At 43.6% G+C, this 16,581-nt stretch overlaps 1 protein-coding gene across 1 annotated transcript in view; it reads left to right on the top strand.

Moving 5' to 3' along the window:
* FARP2 (FERM, ARH/RhoGEF and pleckstrin domain protein 2) overlaps positions 1–16,581 on the top strand; it is an 818,436-nt gene that overhangs the window by 786,670 nt on the left and 15,185 nt on the right. The gene's annotated exons all lie outside the window — the stretch shown is intronic.

The following is a 16,581-nucleotide window of genomic DNA, read 5'->3' as shown; positions in this document are numbered from 1 at the left end:
CAGAGTTTTTTCTCTAGGAGGAAGGGGGGGATGGAGCAGGGGACAGAAGGGGGAGTAAAAAGCTAGCAGAAGTGAAGTGATGAGGGGGGGTGGTAGAGACCCCCCCCCCCCCCGGACAGCAATCCTCTGGAAAAAAACCTTAGAGAGGATCCTGCAGTGATAATGACAGTGTGTCCGGTATTAAGAGAAAAAATAAGAAGCAACTGATAAGTATTGAGACTCCACCTAGCTTCTGGCCAAAGTTTAGTGTGGAGGAAACATTGTCTATGTCAAATTTTAAATTAGTAGGAGAATTGCAAGCAGCACTAAGGAAGCTAGAAATGTTTCTTGTTGAAAAAAAACACCAAAAACAAAGGGGATTGCAAAGAGGTAAAAAATCTGCCCATGAGACCCCTTAAACTATTTATCTCCTCCCTGTAAAAACCCTCGGGGGAAAGGGGATGTTAGGAGAAAATAATTTGGAACGGTGCCTTACACAGAGATAGATGGAGCTGAACGAGTCAGGGGGAGAGAAAACATTTCCTCGTGACTAGAGTTGAACCTTATTAAACTTTCTCACATTCAGAATAGGAAGGGGGAGTACCGCTTTTAATCATGAAATGTAACATCTCAGCCTGCCAGTTATGGCAGGATTGCAGAAGACAATAAGAACTAGTTTTCTGATCTACATAAACAATTTTTGAATTAATAGTTTTAGGATATCTTTTGGCTTTAGTAGACATTAGAATTCTTTTATAAAGCTGTGGGTGTGTGACTTTTGCTGGCACCAATTTAAGGTGGCAGAAAACTGTGCACCATAATGTATAACAGAAAAAACGAACACTATCGCCTGAAAAAAAAAATATGGAGTATTGCCAAAAGTTACAGCGCTGTGTACATTTTGAAGTTCTGAAAAAAAAAGTCAAAGGCTTAGTATTTGGAATTTAATCGAGTTTTTAACTTGGAAACTTGGTCAAAGAAAGCGCTGGGGAAACAAGACAAAAATGAAAATGAAATATGAAGAGATGAAAAAAAAATAATTTGGGTTAGCAACATGATTCAGGTTTGCTTTGTGGCTAATGTGGATTTGGTGACGTTGCAGACAGGATAGTGTACGTTTATAAACAGGGATGTGTCAAGTGTTTGAAAGTATGTGCATGTATTATGTCCTTATTATAAGGGATATTCTAGTTGGAATAGGCAGGTGTGAGTAAAGTTCCAAGTTATTTTAGTTTAGGTAAGCTCTTTGGGGTAGGAACTGTATAAAGCAACTATGAATTGACACTAACTCATATGTTCTAGTGGAAAGTGCAATTTACTACTTTAATCTGTTAAGCATTGTAGTGTTTCATTTTTATGTTTTGTTTTACAGTACACTGTACAAGTCTCTTTTACAGGTCTGGGAGATGCAGCTTTTGGCGACTGATTTACTACCGGTATCAGACAAGGGGCGTTTCCCCTATCACTTTTCTTTTTTCTTAACAGTGGGTATGTGTTTCCTTATGATGATGATGTGAAGGCAGGCAGTTGGAATACATACGTAGCTATCATGGATCAGGTTTGGCACAAAGAATCTTTTGCTGAACGGAAAAAAAAAAAAAAAAAAAAGAAACAGGAAGAAAAAGTTGTGCTTCAAGTAACCTTGAAATGACCTTGCACTTTAAGATTTAAAATGTTTCTTTTTCCTCTTAGCATTGACACTGCAATACTTCATACTACCTCTGTACCTAACCCTGAACACTGTATCTTGCTTTACCTAGTAAGATCTTCATATTTCTGTGTTCTGGAAATTTACTTTGCTATTACATAGTAACATAGTAGATGACGGCAGATAAAGACCCAAATGGTCCATCCAGTCTGCCCAACCTGATTCAATTTAAATTTTTTATTTTTTATTTTTAATTTTTTCTTCTTAGCTATTTCTGGGCAAGAATCCAAAGCTTTACTCAGTACTGTGCTTGGGTTCCAACTGCCGAAATCTCTGTTAAGACTTACTCCAGCCCATCTACACCCTCCCAGCCATTGAAGCCCTCCCCTGCCCATCCTCCACCAAACGGTCATACACAGACCGTGCAAGTCTGCCCAGTATCTGGCCTAGTTCAATATTTAATATTATTTTCTGATTCTAAATCTTCTGTGTTCATCCCACGCTTCTTTGAACTCAGTCACAGTTTTACTCTCCACCACCTCTCTCGGGAGCGCATTCCAGGCATCCACTACCCTCTCCGTAAAGTAGAATTTCCTAACATTGCCCCTGAATCTACCACCCCTATTGCTATGTTCTATGATGTTGTTTTCTTCTTCCTTTTGTATAATTGTGTTTATTTGTAGATTTAAGTTCAGCCCTGACTCCATGACGGATGAAAGCAAGTTTAAGGCCTACTGGAGCTCTATGTTTGTTTGTGCCATGTAATCTCTGTGTTGTCTGTCTGTTTGGAAAACATACCATTGGTCCTTTTTAGAGTTTTTTTATCCCCATTTTTTGCATTTTTGTTGTTTCCTATCTAAATTGCACAATATCCTTTTTAGTTCTTGTTTTTATGGCCTGAGTGCTGCTTAGTTAGGGGTTATATTATTAAGACAAAGGTTCTATACAGTGTTTATTCCATGGTGTCCACTGGATCTGCTCAATTCACACATTTCTGGCATAATGGGTTTTTGTGTGCCCTACACTGAGTATATCCTTATGGTCTCTCTTGAATGCCTTACTAGTTGTGCGCAACCCACACCATCTTATTACCCTGTCCTCTTATGAACATTGTGTATCTGCCTATTGTCTCTCATTTCCGTACTTATACCAAGTCAATGTCCTCCTTTGACTCACCTCCCTGGACTTCAGCTGCTGGATGATACCTGAACTCCTTTCAAGCTGGTGTATGTCCCTCCCTGTCTGTGCAGACACCTTTCTCTCCGAGTAGGGATCTTACCAGTTTAAAGAGACTTCAACACCACATCCTGACCTTTTAATTTCTTGGACAGGAACTCTTTACAAATGTTTGAATGTAACTGGCAGCTTGTGGTTTATTGCAACCCCCACCTAGTGCCTTTAGCAGGTGCTGAGGGCCCCCTCATTACCCTCCTTGCCCAGTTCCTTTGTATTTTGATGCATGCATGTTATTTGATGTTGCTTACGGTCATGGTACTGTCCCTCATACTGTTTCTCGATTGGCAGCATTATTATCTCCAATGTGTTCTCTAGCTTAATGCCTTTCCAGCAATGCCCCTATGAGGACACCTTCACTCATGGAGGAGCCTGTCCTTTATGGGAATGTGTCTCATGTGCTATTTTAAGTTATGTTTCCCCTGTTTTTCTGCACATATGAAAGCAGATTTTGTTTTTCCTATCACAACTAGGCTGGGTTCGAGTCTCTTATTCCCCTTATCACTATCAATAAGAATGTTGATTGGATTAATTACATTTATTATAATCAGCAACGCTTTGTGAACTATACTAGGGACGCCTTGCAAGGTATTGCTGATCAGTTAGGCCCCACTTCTCAGATGACTTTCCAAAACCGCATGGCCCTGGATATGATCCTTGCTGAAAAGGGAGGTGTCTGTAAAATTCTCCCCAGTACTTTATCCTGTTGCACCTTTATTCCTGACAATACAGGTCCGACGGGTAAGGTTATTATGGCCATTCAGAAATTAGAAGACCTCTCTGCTGAACTCAAACGTAACTCTGGTTTATCTAATCCTTGGGATCAGTACTTTAGTTGGATGCAGGGATGGTTTAAAGACCTTATTGTTGTTATAATCTCTATTATTATTTGTATCTTTGTTGCCTATATCATTTTTAGAATGCTCATATGTTGTATTGCTCGTATTACCGCTCCTAAACCCCCTCCTCGAGAGACATATCTGGAATATCTCTCCCACCAAGCAATCATCGGTACATGATCGGAAGCATTAGTGAATCTAACCCTAAGTAAGACTAGGCAGTCATGCCTAATGCTGCAACTTCAGGGGAAGGAAATCACCAAAGAATAGCTGCAATCAAAGCAAAACAATAGGTCCTGACAATCACAAAAAAACTTTAAAAAAAGACCCTAAGAGGAGGTATTTTTACCATTAGGGAATCTGCACAGGTTTAAAATAGCCCATTTGTCCCTTAAGTGCTAAGATTTTGGGAGGGGTGGTGTTGGAGTTATTAACCTTTTAAACAAAAGGTTAATTTGGGGTGGAGGGTGCAAGGCTGAAGGTTTACTAAGGTTACTTAATATCTTTCTATTTGCCCTTGATGGCAGAGAAATTTACTGCACTTTAGATTATGTACGTAACCTGGTAAGCTCTTTTCCAGTAGACAGGGGAAACATTATAGACAACTGGGCCATATGCCATATAAGCAGAAGGAATCCAATCTGGATTTTTTCTCTGTGATTCTGCTCTACTTCAGTGTACTCTCTAGCTCCACCTACAGTTAGTACCCAAGCACCGAGAGCCACCTTGCAAATGTGAAGTAGAGACACCTATGGCAATGAAGACCATGAACAATTGTTCTGCTCAATAATAAACATAGAACAATAATTAGAAACAGATAAGAAATGCATCAGAGGAGCCCACAAACGACCCCTGCATAAAACTGAGACATATGTACAGAGGCTTTCCAGCCTAAGGGCTGTCTAACATCCAAGATTCAACTTGGAAAAGCATAAACGGTCATTAGGCAGGCGCAGGTAAGACAGGGCGGGAGTCTAGAATGTCTCCCCTATCTCCTGGAAAAGAGCTTACTAGGGTAAGTACATAATCTCTTTTTCCAGTGCAATAGGGGAGACATTCTAGACAAGTGGGGCATACCAGAGTAGTCCTTAAGTGCCAGGGTGGGCTTGCTGCGCCAACCCAGAAAACCAAGGACCTGAAGGCATCACATCCACTCTGTAATACTTGGCAAACATGTGTAAAGAGGACCACGTTGCTGCCATGCAGATATCCTCAGGGGATACCACACTAACTTCAGCCCACGAAGAAGTCATAGTCCTAGAAGAATGCATCTGAATGAAGATGGGAAACTGTGTCCTGGACAGAATATAGGCTGACAAAAGGCCCTACGGATCCATCTGGATAGCGTGGCCTTTGTAGCAGGAGCACCCCACCTGACAAAACGAATCAGCACAAACAGATGGTCTGAGATATGAAACTTGGTAGTGAGCTCCAGATAATGAAGGTTCGCTCTGTGTACATCTAGCTTCTTCAAAATTCAATCCTATTTCCTAGAACCTGTAGGCTGAAAAAATAGGCAAAAGTACTTCCAGTTTCACATGGAAAGCCAAAATCAACATCAGCAGGAAAGCATAGTTACTTACCGTAACAGGTGTTATCCAGGGACAGCAGGCAGATATTCTCACATGTGGGTGATGTCATCCATGGAGCCCCGGTATGGACACTTTAAAAGTGCATCGCCAATTTAAGAAATCCAGAAAGCTCGCGATAGCCTGCACCACGCATACGTGAGTGCCTTCCCTCCCAACATAGGCACGCGGTTTCTCAGTTCAATAAGCTAGCTAAGAAGCCAACAAGGGGAGGTGGGTAGATTATGAGAATATCTGCCTGCTGTCCTTGGATAACACCTGTTATGGTAAGTAACTGTGCTTTATTCCAGGACAAGCAGGCAGCATATTCTCACATATGGGTGACCTCCAAGCTAACCAGAATGTGATGGTGGGAGTGTTGCCCTTTAAGAAAAATAAATGTTGTAATACTGACTGGCTGAAGTGCCCATTCCATCTGGAAAAAGATTCCAGACAATAATGTGAGGTAAATGTATGAACTGAGGAGCAAGTAGCAGCTTTGCATATTTCATCAATATGAGTAGATTGAAGGAAAGCTATAGAAGCTGCTATAGCACAAATTCTGTGGGCTGTGACACGACTCTCCAGTTGCAGCCCAGCTTGAGCATAACAGAATGATATACAGGAAGCTAAGCAGTTGAAAATCGTTCTCTAGGAAACAGGATGTCCCAACTTGTTAGGCTCAAAGGAGAAAAAAAGTTGAGATATTCCATGAGCCTTTGTCCTGCTGAGATAATAGGCGAAAGTAAACTTGCAATCCAGAGTATGAAGATCTGTTTCTCCTGAGTGAGAAAGATGCTTAGGAAAAAAGCACTGGAAGGACAATAGACTGATTGAGATGAAATTCAGTGACGACTTTCGGCAGAAACTTTGGTTGTGTTTGAAGAACTACTATGTTATGGTGGAACATTGTGAAAGGTGGATCTGCCACTAATGCTTGAAATTCACTTATTCTTCTGGCAGAAGTGAAATGAGAAAAAATAACCTTCTAGTGAAAGAGCTGTAGACATGGGTTCAAATGGAGGCTTCATTAACTTAGCAAGAACCACATTGAGATCTCATGTCACTGGAAGTGGTTGCAGAGATGGTGTAAATCGAAAGACCTTACATGAGTAAAGACTTGAGGATGAACAGTTAGTGGGTTACCATCATGCCCCCCCAGAAATCATGAAAGCGGCACCTTTAGTATTTAAACTATCGTTGATGCAATATTTGGCTCATAACCTAAAAACTGGGAAGTTCCTCTCTAATAATGGTCACATAATAATAACCCCAATTCTAAAAAATCGAAAAGAATCTTCAGCTATAATATCCAACTACAGACCAGTAGCATCCATTCCGTTTATTGTAAAAATTATGGAGGGATTGGTACACACCCAACTGATGGATTATCTGGATCAGTTCTCTCTCCTACATGAAACTCAATCCGGTTTTAGACCGTTATTCAGTACTGAGACAGTAATTGCAGCTATTTTAGACAATCTGCGCCTACTGTTTAGTAAGGGCCTTAATGCCCTGGTTATGCAATTCGATATGAGTTCTGCCTTTGATCTAGTAGACCACGGGAAACTGCTGCAACTGATCCTCTCTTCTCTCTCCCCTCTATAGCGATTAACTTGTTCTATTGATCACTCTCTCCTCAAAAATGGATTTCCTGGCCTATTAACCCTCTTTCTTCCTTTCCTCTTAAAGTCAATCAATTTGTACCTTTGCTTAATCTTTGTAAACCGCATAGAACTTCATGGTATTGCGGTATATAAGCTGTTATTATTATTATTATTCGAAGTAGCAGGAATGACTAAGGTTGCCTGGCCCACGAAAGAGTCATGCGAATCCGGGTAGCTGACTCCTCCTCAACTTTGGCAAGCGACATTAGAATGAGAGGAATGGGTGGAACGCAGAAAGAAGTTGTGCGTCCAATCCAGAAGAAAAGCGTCTGCCTCCAGACATTAAGGGGAGTAGAGTCTAGAGCAGAAGCGGGGTAAGTTGCTTTAGAGGGGGAGACATAAACAGTATCATTTTAGAAGTTCCCCATTGAGAAAAAACAGGATAGAGAGCTGCAGAATTGAACATCCACTCGTAAGATTGAAGAATTCTGCTGCACTTGTCTGGCAAAAAAATTCTAATTGGTTTGAATGTAACAGATTTGAGAAAGAGGTCACAACCAATTGCCCACAGTTAGAGCTTCTGGCCTCCTGACAGAGGACAGAACCTGTCCTCCCGTGGTCAGTAATATAGAACATGGCTACTTGATTGGCCGTGTACAGCAAAAAGACATGGTACATCATTAAATACTGGAAATTTTTGAGAACATAGTTAACTGCTCTGAAATCCAGGAGAGTGATGGATTTGCTTTTTGGATGAGCAATAACTCTAAGTGTGACAGCCATCCTGATGAAAAACCTAAGCACCAGTTGACACATCCATGGTCAGAACTTTCTGACAAAGGGGCTTATGGGAGAGAAGACTCCTACACAGGTCGAAAGAGTTGATCCACCACTTAAGTGACCGTCGAGAGGAGATGATAAAAAATGTGGCGCGAAAGAGGATCGATCGTTTGAGACCATTGTGAAGCTAGAATCCCTTGAGGTGTCTGAAGACCAAGTGGTCAAGAGGAGCCAGCATTTATCTGGTGACAAGGCCAAATTGTCCTGGGGAAGAAACGCTGTGTAGAGACCATGCCTCAGAATATAACATAACAGAACTTTATTCTTCTATACCGCCATAACCAAATGATTTCTAGGCGGTTTACACAAAAGAAGGCTGGACAATCAGCAAAATACAAATAGTTAAAAATACAACAATACAACAAGTTTCTCAGTATAGAGTTTTGCTAACAATAGTACCCACATTTAGGAAATAAATTTGTCAAACAGTGCTGACTTAATTTCTTTTCGAAATGTACCATAATGCGACTTTGAGAGAATTTAAATTTTAACACCCAGAGTACCACGTTGGAAAAGGGTGCCTTGACACTATTGCGGGAGACATGCCCTGGGTGGAGCCGAGATTTTATAAATTGAAGATATAGAGTTGTGATATAGGAATGTTGATCTGAAACCCCAAATCCTGAAAAAACAATATGGTGTGATATGTCGACAAGAATACACCCTATAGTCAAGAATTCTTGAAGCATCAAGCTTGTATAGGAGAGACTAGAAGGTCCAGAGACTTCAAGGATGCACTATGAGCACTCTATGTCCTTGGTGAAAAACCCTCTGGAGAGGATATATAGTGAATATCAGTTAAAAACTGAGGAACTGTAACCAGGACCTTAATACCCTAAAAAAAGGGGGGGGGGGGGCAAAGGGTAATGGTGATGGTACCATGCAAAAAAGAACTGAGGAATGTTCTATATATAGAATGTACCATGAAATCAAAGATCAAAACTCTAGTCGATCAAGCAAGCAGAAACTAGTGCTGCGATCAAAAAAAGGGAGAAAAAAATCCTAAAAAGGATATAGTGGCCTCCTCCTCCTCTACAGCCACGCCCAAACCTCCAGCATGAAAAAAAGGAGCAGAGGAGAAAATAATTTTGAGGACATTGGATGCATGTTGGAAGGTACCAGCTCACATTGATGGTACAGTGGAACACACCCGGTTGATCCTGCAATCCGACATGGCGGGAAAAACTAACTTACAGACTCTACACCCTGTTAGTTCCTGCCATAGAATGTCCAACTGTAAGGTTCGATACCCCATGGTGGAATCCTGAAGTCTTCAATGAAAGAATACATAAACATCCAGAAGTTAACGTGCCAATCCATACATGGGCACAGACATAGAAGAAGCTCTGGATGTCAACTGTAAAGCACTATAAGAGTCAAGTATGTGCTGAAAAGTTGCAGTTGAAGAAGATATGGAGAAATTTAACTGACAAGACTCTACACCCATGTTAGATTCTCCATGGTAGACCTTAAGAAGCAGAAATAATGAAACATCTGCTATGTAAGGTAGGTTGGAAAAAGAGATGGAGGAATCTAACTTTACAGGCTCTCATGTTAGATTCCCCACTACAGCTGAATTATAAGGTCCGTTTGGAAAGAAAGTCTCTCGCTAGAAAAAATGGCAGGCACAATGTTCAGATTCTTCAATGTAGGAGAATCATCCAGTTTGGTAGTGGAAGGTGAATGATCAGGATTGGAGTCATCCTGTAGCTCCGAGTCCAGGCGAACTTAAGGAGGAACGATGCTTCCAGTTGCACCGATCCAGTGTCAGTCTCGGACTTTCTCCGAGGCCAGCGAATCCATGCTAAAGTGCCTGAAATATAGTGAAGACTTGGAGCAGCACTTCAATGCAGAAGTAACAGGCCATCGAGAGTCCTTAGAACGCATTGGTAGAGCATTGACAGCACCGGAGGATATGGTAATGCTAGTCTCAGATTGTGCCAGTACCGGAGAGGGTAGCGTCAAAAGAAGTGGCTGAATCTGGGCCCCAAAGTCCTCTTGAATTTGGTGTTGACTGAAGAGGAATACCAGTGCTTCAAGTCTGAATGAGGGATGACTCGATGACTGTTGTCAAGAATCCTATCAATGCAGCATCGATGGTACCAGAAGGTCTTGCAGCCAGATCAGTATCAGAGGAATCGAAATCGGGGCGATTAGATAAAAACTTGCCCCCATACTCATTGCCAGAGTATCAAGCTTCTGCTGGAAATTAGCACTGGTACCTTTGGCTTGCTCGCCAATACCTGTGGTGCTGCAGCACATTCCAGAGAGGATAACCTAGAAGTTGCATCACTCCTCATTGTTGGAACAGTTGGTTTTCACTTGGCCGGCATGAATGGACTCAATGCCTAAGTGGCCTGTGACCCCATCTGGAAGCTGTTGGACTGAAGCTGGCTTACCAGATGAAGGCATGATTTGCGACACCAGAATCGAGGATGGTACATCCGTCGATGTCAGTCATCGGTGTCTTTGATGTCAAAGGTGTCGATGATGCACTTCCCTCCATGTTGACACTAAACACTTTCCCTGTTGAAGATTTCATCATTCGTCCCGATTTGGATCATTACTGTGGTCTCTTCCGTCTCCACCCATTCCAGGATCTTTCCAATTTTGTTCATGATGTCCTTGGTTCTCGCTCCTGGGAGGCAGGTCACCAATTGATCCTCTCTCCCTCCTGCTATGTTGCTGTCCACATGCCTCAGGATCAAGTCTCCAACTAGGATCGCTGACTTTCCCTTCTTCAATTTCCGCTTCGGTCTCAGGTCAATGTCCTCAGTGTGCTTCGCTCTTTCTTCTTCTGGGCATCAACTAGCCAATTTCTCCCCCTCATGCAGTATTCCTCTGTGGGTGTCTTCTTTGAGGTCATCTGCTTCTTGTTCTCCCTTCCATGTTGGTGTTGGTGTAACTTCATCTTTCATCTGAAGTTCGCTCTCTTCCACCCTTCTCCTGTATGCTTCCTCAATGAATTCCTCGAGTTCCCTGACTTCCTCCTCGATGTGTGTCTCACTCATGAAGTCTTCAGCAGTCCTGATTGGGTCCTCCATGGTGTAAAGTCCTTCTAGTTCCTGTATCTTGTCCTCTAGTTGCTTGACTTCCTTCTTTAAGCTTTTCAGCTCCTGACACCGACCGCATACATATGACTAGCTCCCCGAGGGGAGGAGTCATGCATATGACAGTCCATGCAGAACACTGGAAAGCTTATCTTCTGGTTTCCCTCTGCTTCCATTGTCATACCTACTTTAAGATAACAGTTAAGATTACGTGTGACCTGAAAGTGCCCTCTGTGATTGCTTTGTGTCCTCTCTCTTTCCCTGCCTGCTGTTGGTGCCCTCTCTCTTTCTGCCTGCTGCTGGTGTCCCCTCTCACTCTCTCTCTCTCTCTCTCTCTGCCTGCTGCTGGTGTGCTCTCTCTTTCTGCCTGCTGTTGCTGTCCTCTCTGTCTCTGTCTGCTGGTGTCCTCTCTCTCTGCCTTCTGGTGTTCTCTCTCTCTCTGCTTGCTGCTGGTGTCCTCTCTCTCTCTCTTTCTCTTCTCTGCCTGCTTCTGGTGTCCTCTCTCTCTCTGCCTGCTTGCTGCCTCCTCGGTATCCTTGTGTGAAAGACTTGGCCCTTCTTGAGGCCCTTCGCAAAGACCCTACGCAAAGGCACTCTCGCTAAGGTGAGCACCTTTGCCACTCGCCTTTGCTGCGCGCCGAAGGGCTGCGTGCCGTTGGCTCCTTCCCTTTTAAGGGGGAGCTGGGCTTCCGAGTGCTGGTGACGTCGGAGGGGTGGGTGGAGCTATCTCTTGCCTCTGTCCCTCTCTGTCTCCTGCCTGCCTCGCTCTCTGCTGCTGTTCCCGACTCTCTGCTCTCCTTCTCCCGACTCTCCGCTCCTACTTAGCCGCCTCCCGACTCTCCGCTCCTTCTCACTGCCTTCACCTCGCCGTTGGCTCCTTCCCTTTTAAGGGGGAGCTGGGCTTCTGAGTGCTGGTGATGTCGGAGGGGTTGGCAGAGCTATCTCTAGATTCTGCCCCCTCTCTGTCTACTGCCTGCCTCACTCTCTGCTGTTGTTCCCAACTCTCTGTTTTCCTTCTCCCGACTCTCCGCTCCTGCTTAGCCGCCTCCCGACTCTCCACTCCTTCTCACGATTGCATTACCAAGACAGATGCATCTAATTTATCCACACTCTTTTCTACTAAAGCTAATTGAGCTTCATGGTTAGTTACTTTTTTAGTAATCTCAGTTGAAAATTTACATAGCTTAACAACTGTGTCCTGTAGGGAGTTCTCTATTCTATTCACCACTGGCCAGTCATCCTGAAGTGTTATAACTATCACTAGTAATAGAACTAACTGTAGATACTAGAGGCATTGATACTGGAGATAGTGGTGTAAGTCGTTTCCCTGCAGTCCAATTCATCTATCTAAGGAGAAGATTCCATTCCTTCTTTTGGAAAAGAATCATCTTGCACCGGGGAATTTAAAGCTGGTTGAGGTGGAGGCGGAGGTTCGCCCGAAGAGAGAGAGGCTGATTGAGAATATAAATCAGTCTTACCAGGTTGAAGATGGCGATCCATAGGGCCAGAAACAATAGTTATTGAAGTAATCTTAGCCTTCCTCTTCCCCATAAGAACATAAAATTGCTGCTGCTGGTTCAGACCAGTGGTCCATCATACCCAGCAGTCCGCTCACGCAGCGGCCCTCTGGTCAAAGACCAGCGCCCTAACTGAGACTAGCCCTATCAGTGTACGTCCTTGTTCAGCAGAAACTTGTCTATCTTTGTCTTGAATCCCTGGAGGGTGTCTTCCCCTGGAAGAGCATTCCAGTTTTCTACCACTCTCTGGGTGAAGAACTGCCTTACATTTATACGGAATCTATCCCCTTTCAACTTTAGAGAGTGCCCTCTCATTCTCCCTACCTTGGAGAGGGTGAACAACCTGTCCTTATCTACTACCTTGTCTATCCCCTTCAGTACCTTGAATGTTTTGATCATGTCCTCTCTCAATCTCCTCTGTTCAAGGGAGAATAAGCCCAGTTTCTCTAATCTTTCACTGTACGGCAGCTCCTCCAATCCCTTAACCATCTTAGTCGCTCTTCTCTGGACTCTTTCGAGTAGTACCGTGTCCTTCTTCATGTATGGGGATCAGCGCTGTACGCAGTAATCCAGGTGAGGGCGCACCATGGCCCAGTAGAGCGGCATGATAACCTTCTCCAATCTGTTCGTGATCCCCTTCTTTATTATTCCTAGCATTCTGTTTGCCCTTTTCGCCACCGCTGCACATTGCGTGGACGGCTTTATCAATCTGTCGATCAGAACTCCCAAGTCCATTTCCTGGAAGGTGTCTCCAAGTACCGCCCTGGACATCCTGTATTCGTGCATGAGAGTTTTGTTACCGACATGCATCACTTTACACTTGTCCACGTTGAACCTTGTGAACCTCAACTGCCATGTCGATGCCCATTTCTCAAGCCTAATTATGTCATGTTGCATATCTTCGCAGTCCCCCTGCGTCTTCATTACTCTGAATAACTTCGTATCGTCCGCAAATTTAATCACCTCGCTCGTCGTACCTATGTCCAGATCATTTATAAAGATATTGAAGAGCATGGGTCCAAGCACCGAGAGATGGTGGACCCTGGGGTGGTGGGGAAGGAGGGAGAGATGCTGGATGAAAGGGTAGTTGAGAAAAGATGGATCTGTGGATGGAGATGAAAAAAAGGAAATATGCCAGACCTCCAGGGGAGGGAAGAGAAACGGAAGGAGAGGACAAAGATAGATTGATGGTTAGCATGGAGAAAGAAGAAAAGAAGGAGACTCTGGCAATATTGACCTTTCTATTCCCAACTACCCTCCTATCTCTATCCCCCTCCACACCATCCCTTGTATCCAGCTTCTCTCCCTTTCTGTTCCTTCCCTCCCTAAATCCAACGACACAATGGTCAGACCTTGACCAGCTGTACAAAAAATACAGCAAATCCTCTTGTGATCTGAACAACTGTCCTCCTTATCTACTAGCTACAGCATCCACTAAATTCATAGCTTGTCTCACGCTATGGTTGCAAACCACCCTCAGGGAAGGTCAGTTCCCTCCGGATCTTGGCAAAATCATAATCACTCCCATACTAAAAGACCCCAAAGGCAACCCAACAAATTATAGACCAATCGCTTCTATCCCACTATACGTCAAACTCATAGAGGGTATAGTAGCACAATATCTCACCAATTACCTAGAAGACCACCACATTCTGCATCCAACTCAATCTGGTTTCAGAGCTAATCACAGCACAGAAACACTACTGGTATCTTTACTAGACATAGCCCGACAGCACCTCAGCAAAGGAAACAAGTTACTAATCATCCAACTCGATCTTTCAGCAGCATTCGACTTAGTTGACCATCCAATACTACTCCAGATACTAGATGCCATAGGAATATCAGGTAAAGTTCACAACTGGTTCCAAGGATTCCTTAAAACAAGATCATACAGAGTTAAGTCAAAAGATCTTCTATCCGACCCCTGGACAAACCCATGCGGAGTACCACAAGGATCCCCTCTATCGCCCATACTATTCAACCTCTTCATAGCTTCCTTAGGCACTGCCCTAGACGCCCTAAATATAACATCTTTCAGCTACGCGGATGACATAACCATCCTCCTCCCCTTTGACATCCAAGACCCCATCTCCAACGGACGCCTGAAAACAACACTGGAACCTGTAGAAAAATGGATGAAGAACCATAAGCTGAAACTGAATGCAGAGAAAACCAAATTCCTACTACTAGAGAAGGAACAAAAACCATCCCTAACGCAACCAAATATCCAATACAGAGCACTCTCAAAATTCTGGGAATACAATTAGACAGATGCTGCACAATGCAGACACAAATCCACAAAATCATACAAAAAGCATTCTTCACCAAGCGAAACCTAAGAAAAATAAGAAAATTCCTTACCAAAGAACATTACAAGATCATTGTACAATCTTAGTACCTTAGATTGTACACACTTAGTACCTTAGATTACTGCAACAGCCTCTACCTACCATGCCCAAACAACATGATAAAACAACTACAGACCGTTCAAAACACAGCCATCAGACTCATCTACTCTCTTAGCAAATTTGACCACATCACTCCCGCCTATGTAGACTCTCACTGGCTTCCGATAAAAGCAAGAACTCAATTCAAATTCTATTGTCTACTATTTAAAGTAACCCATGGTACTGCCCCCAGCTACCTAAACAACCGCCTACACCACTACCACTCACCCAGATCAAGGAGAACTCAGAACCTATTCACCTTCCCCCCTCATAATGGTACCCGACATAAGAAACTTTACGACAGCCTTCTAGCGACACAGGCAGCGAAAATTGACCCCACCATCACCAAACTGATGATCAAAACAACAGACATCAAAGTGTTTCGAAAAGAAATCAAAACAGTTCTATTCAAAAAACACGTCCTTACTCACTAATCTCCTCCCACTCGTACATGCTTTCTCCCCAGCGAATAGCACATTAGTCAATCCCTCGAACCATACCTACCAAAAAATATTCAGATTCCTAAATAAGCATCTACCACATGTATCCAACAAACTTTTTCCTTCAATGTTAGGTAATCTTCTTCTATTACCCGAATATATTGTTTTTCTCCACTGTATCCTGTAAGTACTTGAATCTTTAATATGTAATTCCATCGGAAAAATCCAGATATCTTCTAAATTGTAATTCTCAACTGTATCATGTAATGTACATGAATCATTGTCATATAATTCTCTCGGTAATGTCCAGATATCTTCTAATTTGTAATCCGCTTAGAACCGCAAGGCATAAGCGGAATAGAAATCACTAATGTAATGTAATGTAAATCCCATTATCTACCATCTCTCTCCCACTCCTGTTTTTAGACCCATTATTTCTTCCCCCCAAAATATGGCATATGCACATATCTTTGAACCCCCCCTTCCCTACCTCCCTCCGTGTACTTCTATACCAGGACCCCCCTCCCCTGAAGGCCTGCACCCCCCTTAAGGCCTGTCCCCCCCCTGAAGGTCTGCACCCCCTGAAGGCCTGTCCCCCCGAAGGACTGTCCCTCCCTCCTGAAGGCCTGCACCCCCCTGAAGGCCTGTCCCCCCTAAAGAACTGTACCTCCCCCCCTGAAGGCCTGTCCCCTCTCATACTTGCGCCTCCCTTTACCTGATAGCAGCCTGAAGAAAGGGTCGCAGGTACTTTAGCGATCCTTGCAGGTTGCCATAGGCCTCAGGAGCTGGCGTCTTTCTGCCACGGTCTCACCCCTCCTCTGACATCAGAGGCAGGATTGCGGCAGAGGGACGACAGCTCCGGAGGCCTATGGAAACCTACAAGGATTGCTAAAGTACCTGCGATCCTTTCATCAGGCTGCAATCAGGTAAAGGGAGGCGCGGGAGGCAAGAAGGGAAGCCAGACACTGCAGCACTTCCTGACTGACCCTCCCCCCTTGCCCTCTAAAGCAGGAGTGGCAGCGCCGGCCAGCAAGAGGCAGCGCTGCTGATCCTGCTTTAGGGGGGAGGGGGGAGGGTCAGATGGTGAATCAGGAGGTCGATTTTTGGGGGGTTTGAATTGATTCAAATCAATTAACCCGAAATGAATCGGTGAATCGATATGAATCGGGCAGCACTAGTAGGGACTAACATGCTCACTTTTCTTTAGTCCGAATATTAAGCGGACGGCTGTGTTCTGCACTATTCTTAATTTTCGCAGTTTTTTTAGGTATACCCACATAAATGTGTTTAATTTCAATTTAAAATTGATAGTCCACTGTTCAATTTCAGTCATGATATGGGAAATGTGTTCTAAAATTTCATTGGTCACGTTATTCAAAGGAATTAAAATAGAGATATCATGAGCATATATGT

This window comes from Geotrypetes seraphini, chromosome 9, assembly GCF_902459505.1.
Source record: "Geotrypetes seraphini chromosome 9, aGeoSer1.1, whole genome shotgun sequence".
NCBI lineage: Eukaryota > Metazoa > Chordata > Amphibia > Gymnophiona > Dermophiidae > Geotrypetes > Geotrypetes seraphini.
This window is presented reverse-complemented; position numbering and strand designations above follow the sequence as displayed.